Source organism: Rhinolophus hipposideros (assembly GCF_964194185.1).
Source record: "Rhinolophus hipposideros genome assembly, chromosome: 13".
NCBI lineage: Eukaryota > Metazoa > Chordata > Mammalia > Chiroptera > Rhinolophidae > Rhinolophus > Rhinolophus hipposideros.
This window is the reverse complement of record NC_138059.1, coordinates 21,979,829-21,995,576: the sequence shown is the minus strand read 5'-3', so window position 1 is coordinate 21,995,576 and position 15,748 is coordinate 21,979,829.

Sequence of the window (15,748 nt, the reverse complement as noted above, 5' to 3'; positions counted from 1 at the left end):
TATTTTTTAAACAAACAAAAAATTAGCTCCATGTATTTCCTAAATTACGGAATTTTATCTAGACTCACAAATTTATGGCAGACATCTTCAAAATACAGAGTATATAGCATAATGGTATAAAATTATGTCCACCAGTTCCTTGGTAAGCATTATTTGAAATAACTATCTAACTGACCTAATATGCAAAATTTTTCAATATTCTAAAGATTTTTAAATTTACATTCTGATATTTTAATAACCAGGACTCCTTACTTAGGATAAAACTGAACTCAGGACATCACTAACAGGCTTTGTACTTTCAAAAATATTTGCATATTAGGTCAGATAGTTTTTGAATGTATTACTCCTCAAAAATTTAGTTACTTCAACTTTCTTATTTACAGTTTTTCTTAGTTATTAATTTTTGAAAAGAATGGTTTTCTGACATGCAATTTTCTCCCTATGAAAAGCTCCTATAATTAAAAAAAAGGTATGCTGAAAAAAGTATGTTATAATATTGTTTTTTAACACTGGACATTTTACAAGAAAAGTCAAGAAGAAAGAAATCTTAAATACGTATTGATTTGTAGTTAATCTTTAGTAGTTAATCTTTAACATAATAAAGGAAGAATATAAATATAGGTTAAATGGTATAAGATATCAATTAGAATTACTTAGGATCTAAATTACACTTTATATGTCATTATTTAAATATTTTCAATGAATATGAACTACTTATAATAATTAAACTGACACACAAGGATTTATCTTTTATATCTGAGATGAAAAATATTAATCCATGCTATTATGTTGTAATTCTCTAACAGCCTTATTTAAACTACTAATTTGTTTAGTAGGTATTTAACATATAGCAGAAAGTTTACCCTTTAGCCTAGTTCCTCTCCAATAATCAAATACAAAGCAAAAAGATGATGAATATTCAGTTATTTAAGATTGTGTTTTTAACATATAGGATAAATTTGTTATTAAGATATATAGAAAATAGAATTTTGGCTTCATTAATCAGTAAGTTTACATTTGTCATTTGGTGTCTAACATGTGTTGTGCTTTCCTTTCTTTAACACACCACTGTGCTTCCTGGAAAATGCCTGCTTCGCCAAGTGGATATTCTCCCCATATAGCGAAGACCCATTCTTAGGTAAGAATCATGCCTAAGCTAAGTCTTCCAGATCAGTGCCATTTGGTGAGAGAGCTTATCATTTTGTAGCAATTTCATTTTCACGTTACAAGATCTGAGCTTACAATATATCCTAGACTACTTAAAAACTCAAATCCCTAATTCAAAGGTTAGATACTATCTGTCCTACATAAATCATTTTGACTTATAAAAAAATTGTACCTGAAAGAAGTCTGTTCTTTAAAGTATTTGTGATTTAACAACATCGCTTGAGCCTTGACAGTTTAACAAATATATCGCTGTCTCTTTTACTAATTATTTAGGGAATATAGAGAGTACAAGTCTATATTTAAACTTTACTTCTAACGAGGTAAGTAGGTAGGAAGGTAGATGAAGGGAAAAATTAAAAGATTAAATTATTTCTTTCTTTTTAAATGTTGACTACATACACATCGTTTCCTCCACAATGTCTTATGAGATCATGTGAGGAAAGAGTAATTTATTCATCCTCCGAGTTATCTTGTACATCACTAACAATCATTAGCACAATAATCACTTTCTAATCTATATTTCAGTTATTTATGTGTATTGATAAGTAAGTAATGTACATTTAGTTGTGTTAAATATGGAAAGTTTTACCGTTTGTTTTTAAAGTTCTCAATATTATCTCACAAAGACAGAGGAAACATTGAGTTTGAAATTTTACGGATTTCACTCTGTTATAGCCTAATTTATCTTATATGTAACGTAAGGTGTATAAAACAAATAAATCTGCTTTTTGAAGCAATGTTCAACAGAGAAATTAGCTGTCGTTATTGAAAGTATTTCTCATTGATACTTGATCACAAAAGTATCTTTAAAGTTACATAGTTGAATTCACTTGCACTGGTTTCAATACTTTTTAACTGCTTGGAACTAAGAGAATCAAAACATACTTGCATTATAGCATTATGTTTCTACCAGTGGGTAAACTAATTATTCCATTTCATTTAAATAGAGGATTCTATAGTGATGTAGTTGAATAAAAGTTTTAAAAATTAACTGAATTTAACTTGTACTTAATTTCCATTGACATTAAAACTTTTCTTCAATATAAATCAGTATGGTTTCAATGATGAATAATAAAGTGTATTTTATAGATTAAGAAGCAGTTGTAAAAGAAGAAATGTTGGGTAATGTTGCTTAGCAATAGAACAAAAGACTATGTCATTAAATTTAAAAAAAATATTACAGAAGTTTAAGTTGAATGCTTTCAAAAGCCAAGGAAGTCAGTTTTTACATTATATTTTATGAAGTATTTTGGTTTACTATTATAATAACAAATTATTATTATATGTTAGCTATTTGAGTAAAATAAAACAAAAAGTCTACATAACAGTGATGAAATCACCTGAAGCCTGAAAAATATCAAATAAACTTGAAATCAGAAGTCCCAATATTCTAGAAGCCATATTTTTTCCCTGAAAGATGAAACCAAGATTTATGATGTTAGCTAAATGCTAAGTCTTAAAATTCTGAAGCAGTATTTCCCAAACTACTGATGTACCTTGTAGTTGTAATCTTATAACAAGTAAGGGGTAGAGGAAGAGTTAATGGCCAAATGAATTTAAGAAATCCACCATAAAATACCATTTTGTGAAGATTTACATTCAATATTAGCATGTAAAGTACCAATATTGGTCCAGTTTTAAGAAAGTAGCTTATCTTTGTTCAAACATTTTAGAAATATATTTAACCACAGGGATTTTGAAAAATTGACTTTAACTCAGTTTTTGTCCCATGGCTTCAGTGTCCCAAAATACATCCATTTGGGAAAGGCCCTCAAAGGCAATTTAATTAAAGACAAATAATTAGCTATTACAACTTTTACTACTTCTCCAGAGAAAATTCTACCATGCTGCCTGAAAATATTAATAAAAATAACGAACAGTTATAGAGGACTAGCCATTCATCAGGTACTGTGCAAAATATGTATAAGGAACATCTCTTATATTTCCCTGAGCATATAATTGCTTTCTACTGCATGTTCCACACTGATAAAATAACTATCTATAAAACAATTTAATATTTTAATGTTAATTTATTTTGATCATGTGTCATTGAACAAAAGGGAGTATTCTAGACTCCATAATAGGATATAAAAAATACCTCATTATTTGCTATTTATTTATATTACAATCATTTTACCCATTTATTTTTTTCTTGGAATATATTGTACTAGAATCATTTTAGGTGATTCGATATCTAGAACTTAGTTTAGACAAGGGCTGTCCTCTCATATTATGTACCTAATCTATGAGTAAGATAATTTAAAATAAGGGCAAATGTACTAAAAGTAATACATTAAAACAAAGTGAGAGGAATGAAAATTCCTCTACATAGGATGTGCAGGGAAGACCCCACTTTGTAAATAATAATTGAGTTTAGATTTGAAGAATAAGGAGAAATTAGCCCCACAGTCCTAGAAAATTCAATAGTGGTAAAAAAGTGCAAAAAAGTGCAAAAAAAAAAAAGGGGGGGGGAAGTGTTGTTGTTTTTGTTTTGTTTTATCAAAAGACTATAAATCAGGCCTAGGCTAAAGCATAGACACTGAAGTCCTTAAAGGGATGAACTGATAAACTGTGGTATGTTTATACCATGAAATACTACTCAGCAATAAAAAGGAACAAAGTATTGATAAACATAACGAAATTGATGAATCTACAGAAAATTATACTGAGAAAAAGCTCAAAAGTTTACATACTATATGATTCTATTCACATTAAATTTTTGAAATGATAAAAGTATAAAACTATGGAAATGAAGAACAGATTAGTAGTTGTCAGAGTACGTTTCCATTCTCCAGAAAAACATATGGGGGGGGGGGTGCCAAAAATGTACACATTTTAAGATATGTTATCTATATATCACTTTTTTAAGTTGAATTGAATTACAGTAGCAATGTGTAGTATGACATTGTTGGCATTAATCAAATGAATGAAATGAATGGTAGCGTCATTCATTATATTGCAATTTTAATAGTTTTTTCCCTTTCCTGAAATGTGTATACATTTTGGGCACCCTCTGTATATGTGTATGAAACATTTATATATAATAGTATGCAAGTATATATATATATATAAGTTCAAAATCTCTAGGTCAGTCTGGCAAGCTGAAAACCCAGAAAGCATGATGTTGCAGTCTTGATTTTAAAATTGTAGGGTCAGGCATTATATATATATATATATATATATATATATATATATATACACATATATATATATATATACACACATATATATGTATATATATATACATATATATATAATCTATGTATAGCATATATATGTATATATTATGTATATTTATATTGCAAATATCCATATAAACAATTATGAGGTATAATATATTATATATACTATGTTATATGTATATGCAATATGAAATTTATATATATATGTGTATGTGTGTGTGTATATATATGTGTGTATATATATATATATATATATATATATATATATAAATCAGAGCCTACCAAAAAATGTATATACATTTTAAGAAAGGAAAACTGTATTAAACCTATAATACTCAACATATACTGATCACAAAAGATAAATACAAGTCACGTTTGACTTCTGCAATTACAAGAGGTGCTCAAAGTGGTTACCATCAGCGTCCAGACACTTCTGATTACAGTGAACTACTGCTTGAGCAACGCTGACCAAAGTATCCACATTTTTTGTATACTTTTTTTGGTATTCCAGGTATATATCTTGAGAGAGAGGGTAGGTGAGAGAATTACAAGAAAGATTTATTTTAACGAATTAGCTCATGCAGTTGTAAGGCACGGCAAGTTCAAAATCTCTAGGTCAGTCTGGCAAGCTGAAAACCCAGAAAGCATGATGTTGCAGTCTTGATTTTAAAATTGTAGGGTCAGGCATTATACTGAATGCTCAGGCAAGATTTCTTTTCTGAGAAACCTCAGCTTTTGCTCCTCAGGTTTTCAATTGATTCACTGAGGCCCACTTATATTATTGAGGATGATCTTAAAGTCACTGTTTGCAGATATCAACTACGTTTACAAAACACCTTAAATAATGGTACTGTTGACTACCTGAATTGACACATCATCCTAAAGGGTTATAGTGCATGAACTCAAGAAGGAAACAGTCTGCTATGATTCATGTGCAATATTTTGACTCCTGCAAAACCAATTATTTACATTTTCTATTAGAGATAGTAGCAGCAAGCACCACTGATATTTGTAATTCAAACTCTGAATGTGGATTGTGTATCATTTTAAAAACTATCTGATGTAAAGATTTAAAATAGGCAAACATAAGTAATATATATTCATTACCTGCAATTTAGCATGGAACTATGTACATTGCTATGGAAAAAGAGCATCTTCCAAAAAGAACTTATCAAGAATTGCTTAAATAATGAGCTTCTTTTTTGTTTCTTATTTTTATTTATTTTTAAGATTTTCAGTAAAATATAGCTAACATACAATATTACATTAGTTCCAGATGTATACCATAGTTATTCAACATGTATATACCTAAAGAAGTGATCACGGTGATATGTCCAGCAACCACCTGACACTACCATGCTATCGCAGTACTATTAACTATATTCCATACACTGTACATTACCTCCCCATAACATTTGTTTCATACCTGGAAATTCGGACCACCTATCTCTACACACCCCCACTTTTTTTAATCTTTCAATTTGAGTTAATATTCAATATCATTTCATATTAGTTTCAGGTGTACAGCACAGTGATTAGAGATTTATATAACTTAAGAAGTGATCCTTCTGACTAGTAGGTACTCACCTGGTCCTATGTGTGGTTACTACCATATTATTAACAATATTTTTTATGCTTTACTTTACATGCACATAACTGCTTTGTAACTATCAATTTGTACTTCTTCATCTCTTTACCTTTTTCACCCTGTCCCCTAACCCGCCTCCCATCTAGCAACCCAATAAATCTAGTACCCAGCTGACATCACATATAGTTATTACAATATTGTTGACTATATTCCTTATGCTGTACCCTACATCCCCATGATCACCGTGTAACAACAAATTTGTACTTCTTAATCCCTTTCTCTTTTTCACTCATCCCCAACTCCACTCCTATTTGGCAACCATAAAAGTGTTCTTTGTATCTATGAGTTTACTTCTGTTTTGTTTGTTCATTTATTCTGTTCTTTAGATTCCACATATAACTGAAATCATATAGTATTTGTCTTTCTCTGTCTGATTTACTCTGCTTAGCACAATACCTTCTAGGTCCATCCATGCTGTTGCAGATGGTTTGGTGGTGATGAACTCATTTAACTTTCTCTTGTCTGGGAAGCTCTTATCTGTCATTCCATTCTAAATGATAGCTTTGCTGGATAGAGTAATCTTGGTTGTAGGTACTTGCTTTTCATAACTTTGAATATTTTGTGCCAGTCACTTCCGGCCTGCAAAGTTTCTGTGGGGAAATCAGCTGACAGTCTTATGGGAGTTTCCTAGTATAATAGGTAACCAACTACTTTTCTCTTGCTTCTTTTAAGATTCTCTCTTTGTCTAACCTTTGGCATTTTTATTATGATGTGTCTTGATGTGAGCCTCTTTGAGTTCATCTTGCTTATGCCTCTCTGTGCTACCTAGTCTTGTGTGTCTATTTCCTTTGGCAAGTTAAGGAATTTTGCTGTCATTATTTTTTCAAATAGGTTTTCAATTCTTTGCTCTCTCTCTTCTCCTTCTGGTACTCTCCAATGATGCAAATGTTGGTATGGCTGATGTTGTCCCAGAACCACCATAAACTATACTGATTTTGGGGATACTTTTTAGTTTTTGCTGTTCTGTTTGGGTGTTTTATTATACCTTATCTTTTAAATCTCTAATTTGATCCTCTGCTTCATCTAATCTACTATTTATTGCTCTAATGTATTATTTATTTAAGTTATTGTATTCTTTATTTTGACTGGTTCTCTTTTATATTTTCTACCTCCATTTTTACATTTGCCATCTCTTTGTTGAAGTCTGACTGAGATCACTGAGCATCCTTATAACCAGTATTTTGAATTCTGTGTGTGGTAGATGGTGTGTCTCCATTTTGTTTAGTTCTTTTATTGGAGCTTTGTGCTGTTCTTTCATTTGGGACAAGTTTCTTTGTATCCCCCATTTTGGCTGCCTCCCTGTGTTTGTTCCTGTATTTACTAGTGTTGCTATGTCTTCTGGTCTTAGTAGAGTGGCCTTATGTAGTAGGTGTGTTGTGTGGGCCAGTGGTTCAATGTCCCTGTTCATTTGAGCTGGGTACTTTAAGCGTGTCCTTTGTGTGTGTTGTGTGTGCCCTCCTAGTATAGTTGATCCTTGGTTGCTGTTTGCATATCAATAGGAGACTGATTCATTGTGAGGACTGGCTGTATATAGTGGAGGGGCAGTTGTGTCAGGCTGATCCTACAAAGCAGGATTTGCTTTAGCAGGGCTTTGGTACCTGTACATTCTGCCCTTTGGGTGTGCCGTCCTTGGAGGCAAGCAGGTGGTCCTCTGGCTCCATCTGAAGCTGGCATTTGAGTATGCCGTTTCACAGGGATTCCTGAGATGGGCTCTGCTGCAGGCCTACTTCATCCGCATCCTGTGCCTTGCCTGGGGACACCTGGCATGATCCACAAAGTAAGCCCCAGATGGCTGCCACTCCCAATGGGATTGGAGGTACCACAAGAGGCCCAGCCTCAAACCAAGACTAGCTGTCACTAGTGCCCAGCTTGGGGCTGCTTACAAGAGGTATGGGACATACTAAAGGAAGATGCTCCTTCTTTGGGTTTTATGATCCTTTGAGAGATTTTTTGGAATGTCTACAGCATGAGCCAAGAAAAGCTGTTTGTATGGCAAAGCCACTGGTAAGACCTTGGGTGTGCCCAAATTTGGGTGGGATGGGGTCTCAGAATCACCAGGGCATGGGAAACCAACAGTGTTAGCCAGCTTGATGGTGACTCAGATAAGGTGCCTTCCTGTATCTGCATGTGAAGAGAGGGAGGGCTCAACAAAGAAACAACCACTCCAGTAATCTTCTGTCTCTAAGATAATGCTGTGCCTCCAGCCCTTGCCCTGAAGGCAATTCATTCCTGTATGTCCCTGGCACCTTTTGAGTGCTGCCGCAGTGCTGGAGCTCAGAGTGAGTGAGTCTGTCAGTGAGTAAGTCTGTATGTGGGTCCTTTAAGAAGAATGCCTGGGAATGCAGTCACCAGGTCTCCCTAAGCCACAATCTCCTGGTTTCCAGAAATTGCGGAGACTTCTATCACTGGCACTGGAGCCCTGGGATGGGGAGCACAGTGTGGAACAGGGACTCTTCGCTCCCTGGAAAGACCTCTGCAGCCAAGATATCCCTCCTGATTTTTAATGGTCACACTGGGGTATGAGACCAGCCCATTCCACATCTTTTCCCCTCCTACCATTCTGGAGGTGGCTTCTTCTGAATGTCCTTAGTTGTAGGAGTCTGGTTCAGTTATACTTTAGGTGATTTTCAATGATGGTTGTTCTGAAGTTTAGCTGTAATTTTGATGTAGCCATGAGAGGAGCTTAACACCGTGTTTACCTACTCCACCATCATGTCTGGAAATTCGACAATGAACTTTCTTAATGTACTTAATATGTAGTTTAATTTGTAAAATTGAATCAAGATAGTAATATTAAAACAAAGTTTTATAAAATCTTAGGGTCCTGGAGGATAATCAATGAGATTTCAGACCTTCCCAATATTGAAGTTCGTAAGGCTTCCTGCTGTTAAGTAATAATAAACTAATTGTGGCTTCCGAGTAGAAAACCACAGGGAAGATAGTACATCCGAGAGAAATTTAAATCTGAAGCTAAATCCTCAAATTCTTCTTATAGTTATTTTCCTTAATACAGTTAACATTTTTGTCACTTAATAAGACCATCTGGAATCTATAGTGACCTCAAACATATATTTTGCTTGTCATCATTTGTATCTAGGGATGCTTTACAATTAAATTAAATGTTTTGAAATTGCTTTTACTAAGCTATATATGATTTAACAATGACTACAGTAGGCATATGAGTATACTGTGGTTGTTTGTACTTTTGATTTTTGAGGAGATATTTGAAAAATACTCTACCATATCATTCTTATAGATGCTGATTTTTGCGTTTGGAAGTGATATGTGATGACTTCCAGGTACTTTCATATATATTCACCAGTTTACCACTTTTTGTATTGCTTTGTCTTTCCCTTATTTATAACATCATATGTTCCATGACAAAAGGTGTCTGTTATTAAGTAAGTACTTTAAATGTATGGCAAAGAACAAATACAATTCACTCAAATGGAACTTGTTCTTCACTTCATTATTATTTATTTTGTTCAAAATATCATGCTCAAGTAAAATGGCATAAAGAATAATGTTATAATTTGCTTGAAGACCAAATAGAAAAATAATAAGATCAGCAGTGAAGAATATTTAAAATCAGATCCACAACTCATATTTTCTTTGTTTCATGTGGTACATGGTTAAAATGAACACTGATATTTTTAAAAGATATGTGTGGATAATATTAAGAGTGGTCTAAATGCTACCTAATTATGCTGACTATACAAATATATAAGTTTTATTATAATTCATATATTTAAGAATATATTTGGGGTTTTTTTTTACTTTTATTTATTTTAAGTTTGGTTTTCCAGGACCCATCAGCTCCAAGTCAAGTAGTTTTTCAATCTAATTGTAGAGCACCTAGCTCACAGTGTCACGTGTGGGGATAGAATCAGCAACCTTGTCATTAAGAGCACCACACTCTGACCAACTGAGCTAACCGGGCTCCCCTGTTACTTATGTTTTTAATGATACTTCTTATAATGATCTCCGACATTTATATTTATGATTTTTAAAACCTCTAAACCTCTCACAAGTATATTTTAAAAGTATTTGGCTACTGACTGCAAAGTTTTAAAAAGTTACAAGTGAAAGATTGAAGCAAATTATTTAGAATCCTACAAACATTTAAGCTGTTTACAAAGAGTTAATACAAGATCATTTTGACTTCATATCTTCCTGTTCTGATTTAATATCCACAATTTGAAGTCCATTTAATATTATTAAAATATTTTAATAATATTAAGCAAGTTATTATAATATTACTCAGGAAAGCAGGTTTATTACAATACTTCTTTTTTTTTCTTTGTAAGCTATAAATTAGAAATTTTCTGGAAGTTTGTTAGTGGAGATCCACAAAAATTATAAGACACAATCCCATTCAGATATTCTCTGGCATATTGACTATGAATTCAGACAAAATAATTGTATCTAAAATCTAAAGAAAGTTTTGAATCCATGAGAAAATGCCTGCTACGTCTGCCAATTAACCATCAGTATTCTTAAAACAAAAGGTATAAGTATGTATTCCTACATAAAGAACAGTCTCTTGATTTTTTTTTATTATTCTCTTCCACAGATATCTGAATATGTTATTAAGATAACACTATTTTCAGTAAGAGAATACTACCAAACTCTAAGATACAGGCAGAATGTTATTTCATAATGGCTTTTTTCACAAATATTTTCTAAATGTTATTCCTTGTTATTTCCAGTATGTAATATACATGTGTGATTCCAAAGTCAAAACAATATAACAATGTATTTTTTTTAATTAAAGTTTATTGGAGTGACAATGGTTAGTAAAGTTTATTGGAGTGACAATAGGTTCCAAGTGTACAATTCTGTAATGCATCATCTGTATATCACATTGTGTATTCACCACTCAGAGTCAGTTCAGCTTCGATCATCTCATATTTGATCCTGTTTACCCTCATCTACCACCCCCCCACCCCACTACCCTCTGGTAACCTCTAACTTATTGTCTATATCTATGAATTTTCCTTTCTTAATTTGTTTGTCTTAATCATTTGTTGCTTTCAGTTTTATATTCCACATATCAGTGAAATTATCCATAAAGATACATGTGCTCCAATGTTCACTGAAATTTTATTTACAGTGGCCAAGACATGGAAACAATCAGTGTCCTTTAACAAATGATTGGATAAAGAAGAGGTACTATATATACACAATGGAATACTATTCTGCCATAAGAAAAGATGAAATAGTGCCATTTGTGACAACATGAATGGGTCTTGAGATTATTATGCTATTTTATAATGTTTTAAGCAAAATAAAATAAATAATTGCAACTGCATATTTGAAATACTCCAAAGCTCTTCTCTCTTTATGCAAAGAATTTGTTATACAGTGTTCATCCAAAATCAATTAATTAATAAATATTTTAAATAATATATTTAAAAAGTTGTATACCAAAAGGGTTTAATACTCTCAACACAGAAAAGTGGACAAATGTAACCAGAAGTGAAAAATTAGCAGCTAGAAGGTCAGCGTAGCAAAAGTTTAGAAAATGAGTTAAGTACTACCAGATGAGGTGGTTTTCAGGTATTACAATATGAGATGATTTTCAGGCAGGGAGCAAGTAATCTAGAATCATATTAACTGAAAACCATTGTAGGATTTATGATTTTGTTTTTAAAATATCACTATTTATTTATTTATTTGAAAATAGATTGTAGGTTTGCATGGGAGGGGGTAAATTAACAAATAATAGGGTTAATAACAAATAACAGGGCATTATTGTTTGAGGTGTTAAGTATAGCTTAAAATATAAATGATACTGATAGGTGTAAGTTTCTGATGATTGGATATCATATCTTTTTACTGATGGGAATAAAAAGGGCTTTGGGATAGTCACTAATTAATATTTCATATCTCATACAGATTTTATAAAAGCTAAAATAAATTAAAGTTAGTTGTTAATTACTTAATAATGTTATGTGTATTAATTGGCTTCTGGTCCTAAATCAAGGAGGATTGTTTGTTACTGATAGCTGTTTCTTGTGCCTTGGTCTAGAAATTACCACTTCACTATTGCAGACAGTCTTATGCTTTCTATAATACAGTAAGAAACAAATGCAAACAATCATTGAAAATTTAATCTTAACAAGACATTTAGAGAACTCATGGGTATTCTTCTTTTAATTGGGAATTAAATTCTAAGTTCTTAGTTACCAAAATGCACTAAGTTACCCTAGTTGACTGTTAAGAGATGAAACTTTCACTGTTAGGAAAGTCTATTTTGATTTAAATGTTTCAACATATTCCTTTCTTTAATATCTGAGAGAAAATTGACTAAGACAAAACTAAACAATCTGTTTTCTCTCAATTCAAATTTAACAATCCAAACTATAAGTCAGACTATATATGAAACTGTTAAGCAATGCTCTGTCCTTTCTTTGTCTGTAATTAAACTTTATTTCTATTATTAGCAACCACATAGCCAGGTAGAGAAAATATCTCAGAATATTGTTTTTCTATAAATACAAACTTTTACTCTTCCCATTTCAAGTCAGTTCATGGGGGATTTCCAAGTTCTTGTCTCTTCAACAGATTCTGCCTGGAATCAGGGTACAGCAAATCTTTGGCAAATGAATTAGCTTCTGTTGCTGATGTTAGAAATTAAGACAAATTTTGTGTCTTAAAGCAACACCAATTTACTCACTTACAGTTCTGGAGGTCAGAAATCTAAGAACAAAAGTTAAGATGGACGAGTTCTTTTTTGGAGGCTCAGAGGAGAATCCGTTATATTGCCATTCTCAGAGTCTATAGATCATCTATATTCCTTGGCTCAAGACCATTCCTCAGATCACTCCAACCTGTGATTTCCATTGTCACAACTACTTCTACTGACTGATCCTCCTGACTCCCCCTTATGCGTGGGAGGACCCTTGTGATTACATTTGTCCCATCCAGATAATCCAGGATCATATCCCCATCTAGAGATCCTTAATACCATCTGCAAAGTCCCTTTTACAATATAAGATAACATTTATATGCTCCAGGGATTAAGATGACTATACAATTGATATAGAGATGATGTATTACCGAATTGTACACCTGAAACCTATGTAACTTTACTAACCATTGTCACCTCAATAAACTTTAGTTTAAAAAAAAGAAAAATGTAGAGATATTCAGGGAGGACATTAATCAGCCTGCCACACCAAACTATTCAGGATATTTATTCTTCATTTTGGAATTTAGGATAATCGCTATAGTGTGGCTGGTAATAGGGAGAATCTTTCTCAGGGATATACTTGTAGTCTCTTGATTTATTTTCATGTTCCTACTCCTCCCCCATTATGTAAAATCTCTCCCTGTCTAGGCATGAGTTGATCTTACTTTTTCTATAATGCCTCAAATTTAGCATTTTAGATGTCTAGGGTATGGATTGATTTCTGTATACTGTCTGTTCTCATTTGTCAGACAGGTATATATAAAATATCCTATTAATATATTTAATAGCAGATATTATGAAATAATAATATACATATAAAATGTTCCTGTTGCTAAATAAAAATGTTAACCTTGTATATCAGATTTGTATGTAGCCAGGAAAAGGAAAAAAAAGAAAAAAGAAAAAAATCCCCGCTGAAGGAACACATGTGCTATATTAACTGTTGTTTCACTGAATATAGAATTGTGTCTCCTTTTGTATTCACACTTACTTTTCAAATAGAGAATATGATTAGAGTAAAATGTAGAACATCTTTGAATAGAAATAAAAGTCCTAAAAAGTACAATACACACCTTAGGAAGAATTGTGCATGGTAATACCTGAGAGAGAATTCTAACTGCAGAAATTGTCACCATTTTCCAGAATACTGTGGTATTACACATAGCCTTAAAATGTGTGGACAAATGATGCTTTCCAGGAAAACATTAAATTATGAAAAAGCAAAAGCTAGTTGGTGTAAAATGTTAGTTATAAAAGACATATTATACAAATGCAGTTGAATCTATGTTTAACTCTCCTCCAATGTATAATATGATCCCTTTTGTTCTTAGAAATATATGTAGCTGGACCAGTCAATGGCTTGGCCAATGTTTGGGATATGTAGAGTATTAGGAAGTTCTCAAAGGTCATTAAGTTTGGCTTTCTCCACCAAAAGATATTCTAAAATTGTATGGGCCTGAAGAAAAATCGTGCTTTGTATAAGACAAAGTTAAGCATCAGGCTTGTAATAAAGGCTTAATAATAATAGGTCTAGAAGTATATAAGAAAAATTGGTCACACTTTGATTAAAATATATTTTTAAAAATTGTAGTCATTCTAGTGTGTTTGTGTGTGTGTGCGCATGTGTGTTGTATAAAAATAATTGTGATTTTAATATACATTTTCAGTTTCTTAACAATGATGTTGAACAACGGTTTTGTGCTTTTTAGCTGTTTATAATCTTCACTGTTTGAATATTTATTTACTTTGCTCACTTTTAAAGTTATTTTTTTATCTTATTGAGTTGTAAGAGGTCTTTAATCTGGAGAAACATTTTTTAACATATGTGATTTGTAAATACTTTTGTTCCAATCCATAGCTTGTTCATTTTTAAGGTAAAGAAGAATAATTTTCATGATAAAAGCATGTTTTTATTTATATGTTAATACAATTATACACGTATATACCTAACAACAAGGTGAACATTTGAAAATGAAGTTAATTTCATACAAACCATAACAGGAACATTTATGTCTCTTTTAAGAAAATTGAAAAATAAGGATATAAATATTTGAAAATCACAATTTTATATATATGTACAAAATATGTATTTTTCAAATATATATATACACACACACACACACACACACACACACACACAACTATATTTTCTTGTTTATAAGACAGGTTCAATTATAAGTGTCTGGCTTCATTCTAATAAAATTGAGAAAGATAATTTGATAAAACCAAGGAAAAAAAAATTTTCCTGTGAATGTAATATGTACTCTTTTATCTGAACAAAAAACATTATGTCATAAATAATACATTGCCCTAATGAACTTGGGCTGCTATAACAAAATACCCTAGACTAAGTGGTTTAAACACACAGACATTTTTTATCAGTTTTTGAGGAAAAGATGTCCGAGTTCCTTTCTTGGATGGCTTATATCGATTGGCTCAGCACACGTTGTACAAGCCCAGCCCCTCTTTTTAAATAATTATTTTTTTCAATTACATTTGACATACAATATTATATTAGTTTTATGTATACAAACATAGTGATTAAACATTTATATAATTTATGAAGTAATCTCGCAATAAATCTAGTACCCATCTGACACCATACACAGTTATTACAATATCATTGACTGTATTCCCTATGCTGTATTTTACATCACCATGACTATTTTGTAACTACCAATTTGTACTTCTTAATCCCTTCCCCTTTTTCACCCACACCCCCACCCGCCCCTCTCATCTGACAACCATTAAGATGTTCTTAGTATCTATGTGTTTGTTTCTGTTTTGTTTATTCATTTATTATGTTCTTCAAATTGCACATATAAGTAAAATCAGATGGTATTTGTTTGCCTCTGATTTACTACAGTCAGAACAATACCTTCTACCGTGTTTCCCTGAAAATAAAACCTAGCTGGAAATCAGCTCTAATGCATCTTTTGGAGCAAAAATTAATAGACTACGCGGTCTTATTTTACAATAATATAAGATCAGGTCGATATAATACAATAGCCAGCTGATTGTCAGGCTAGGTCTTATTTTCGGGGAAACATGGTAGTT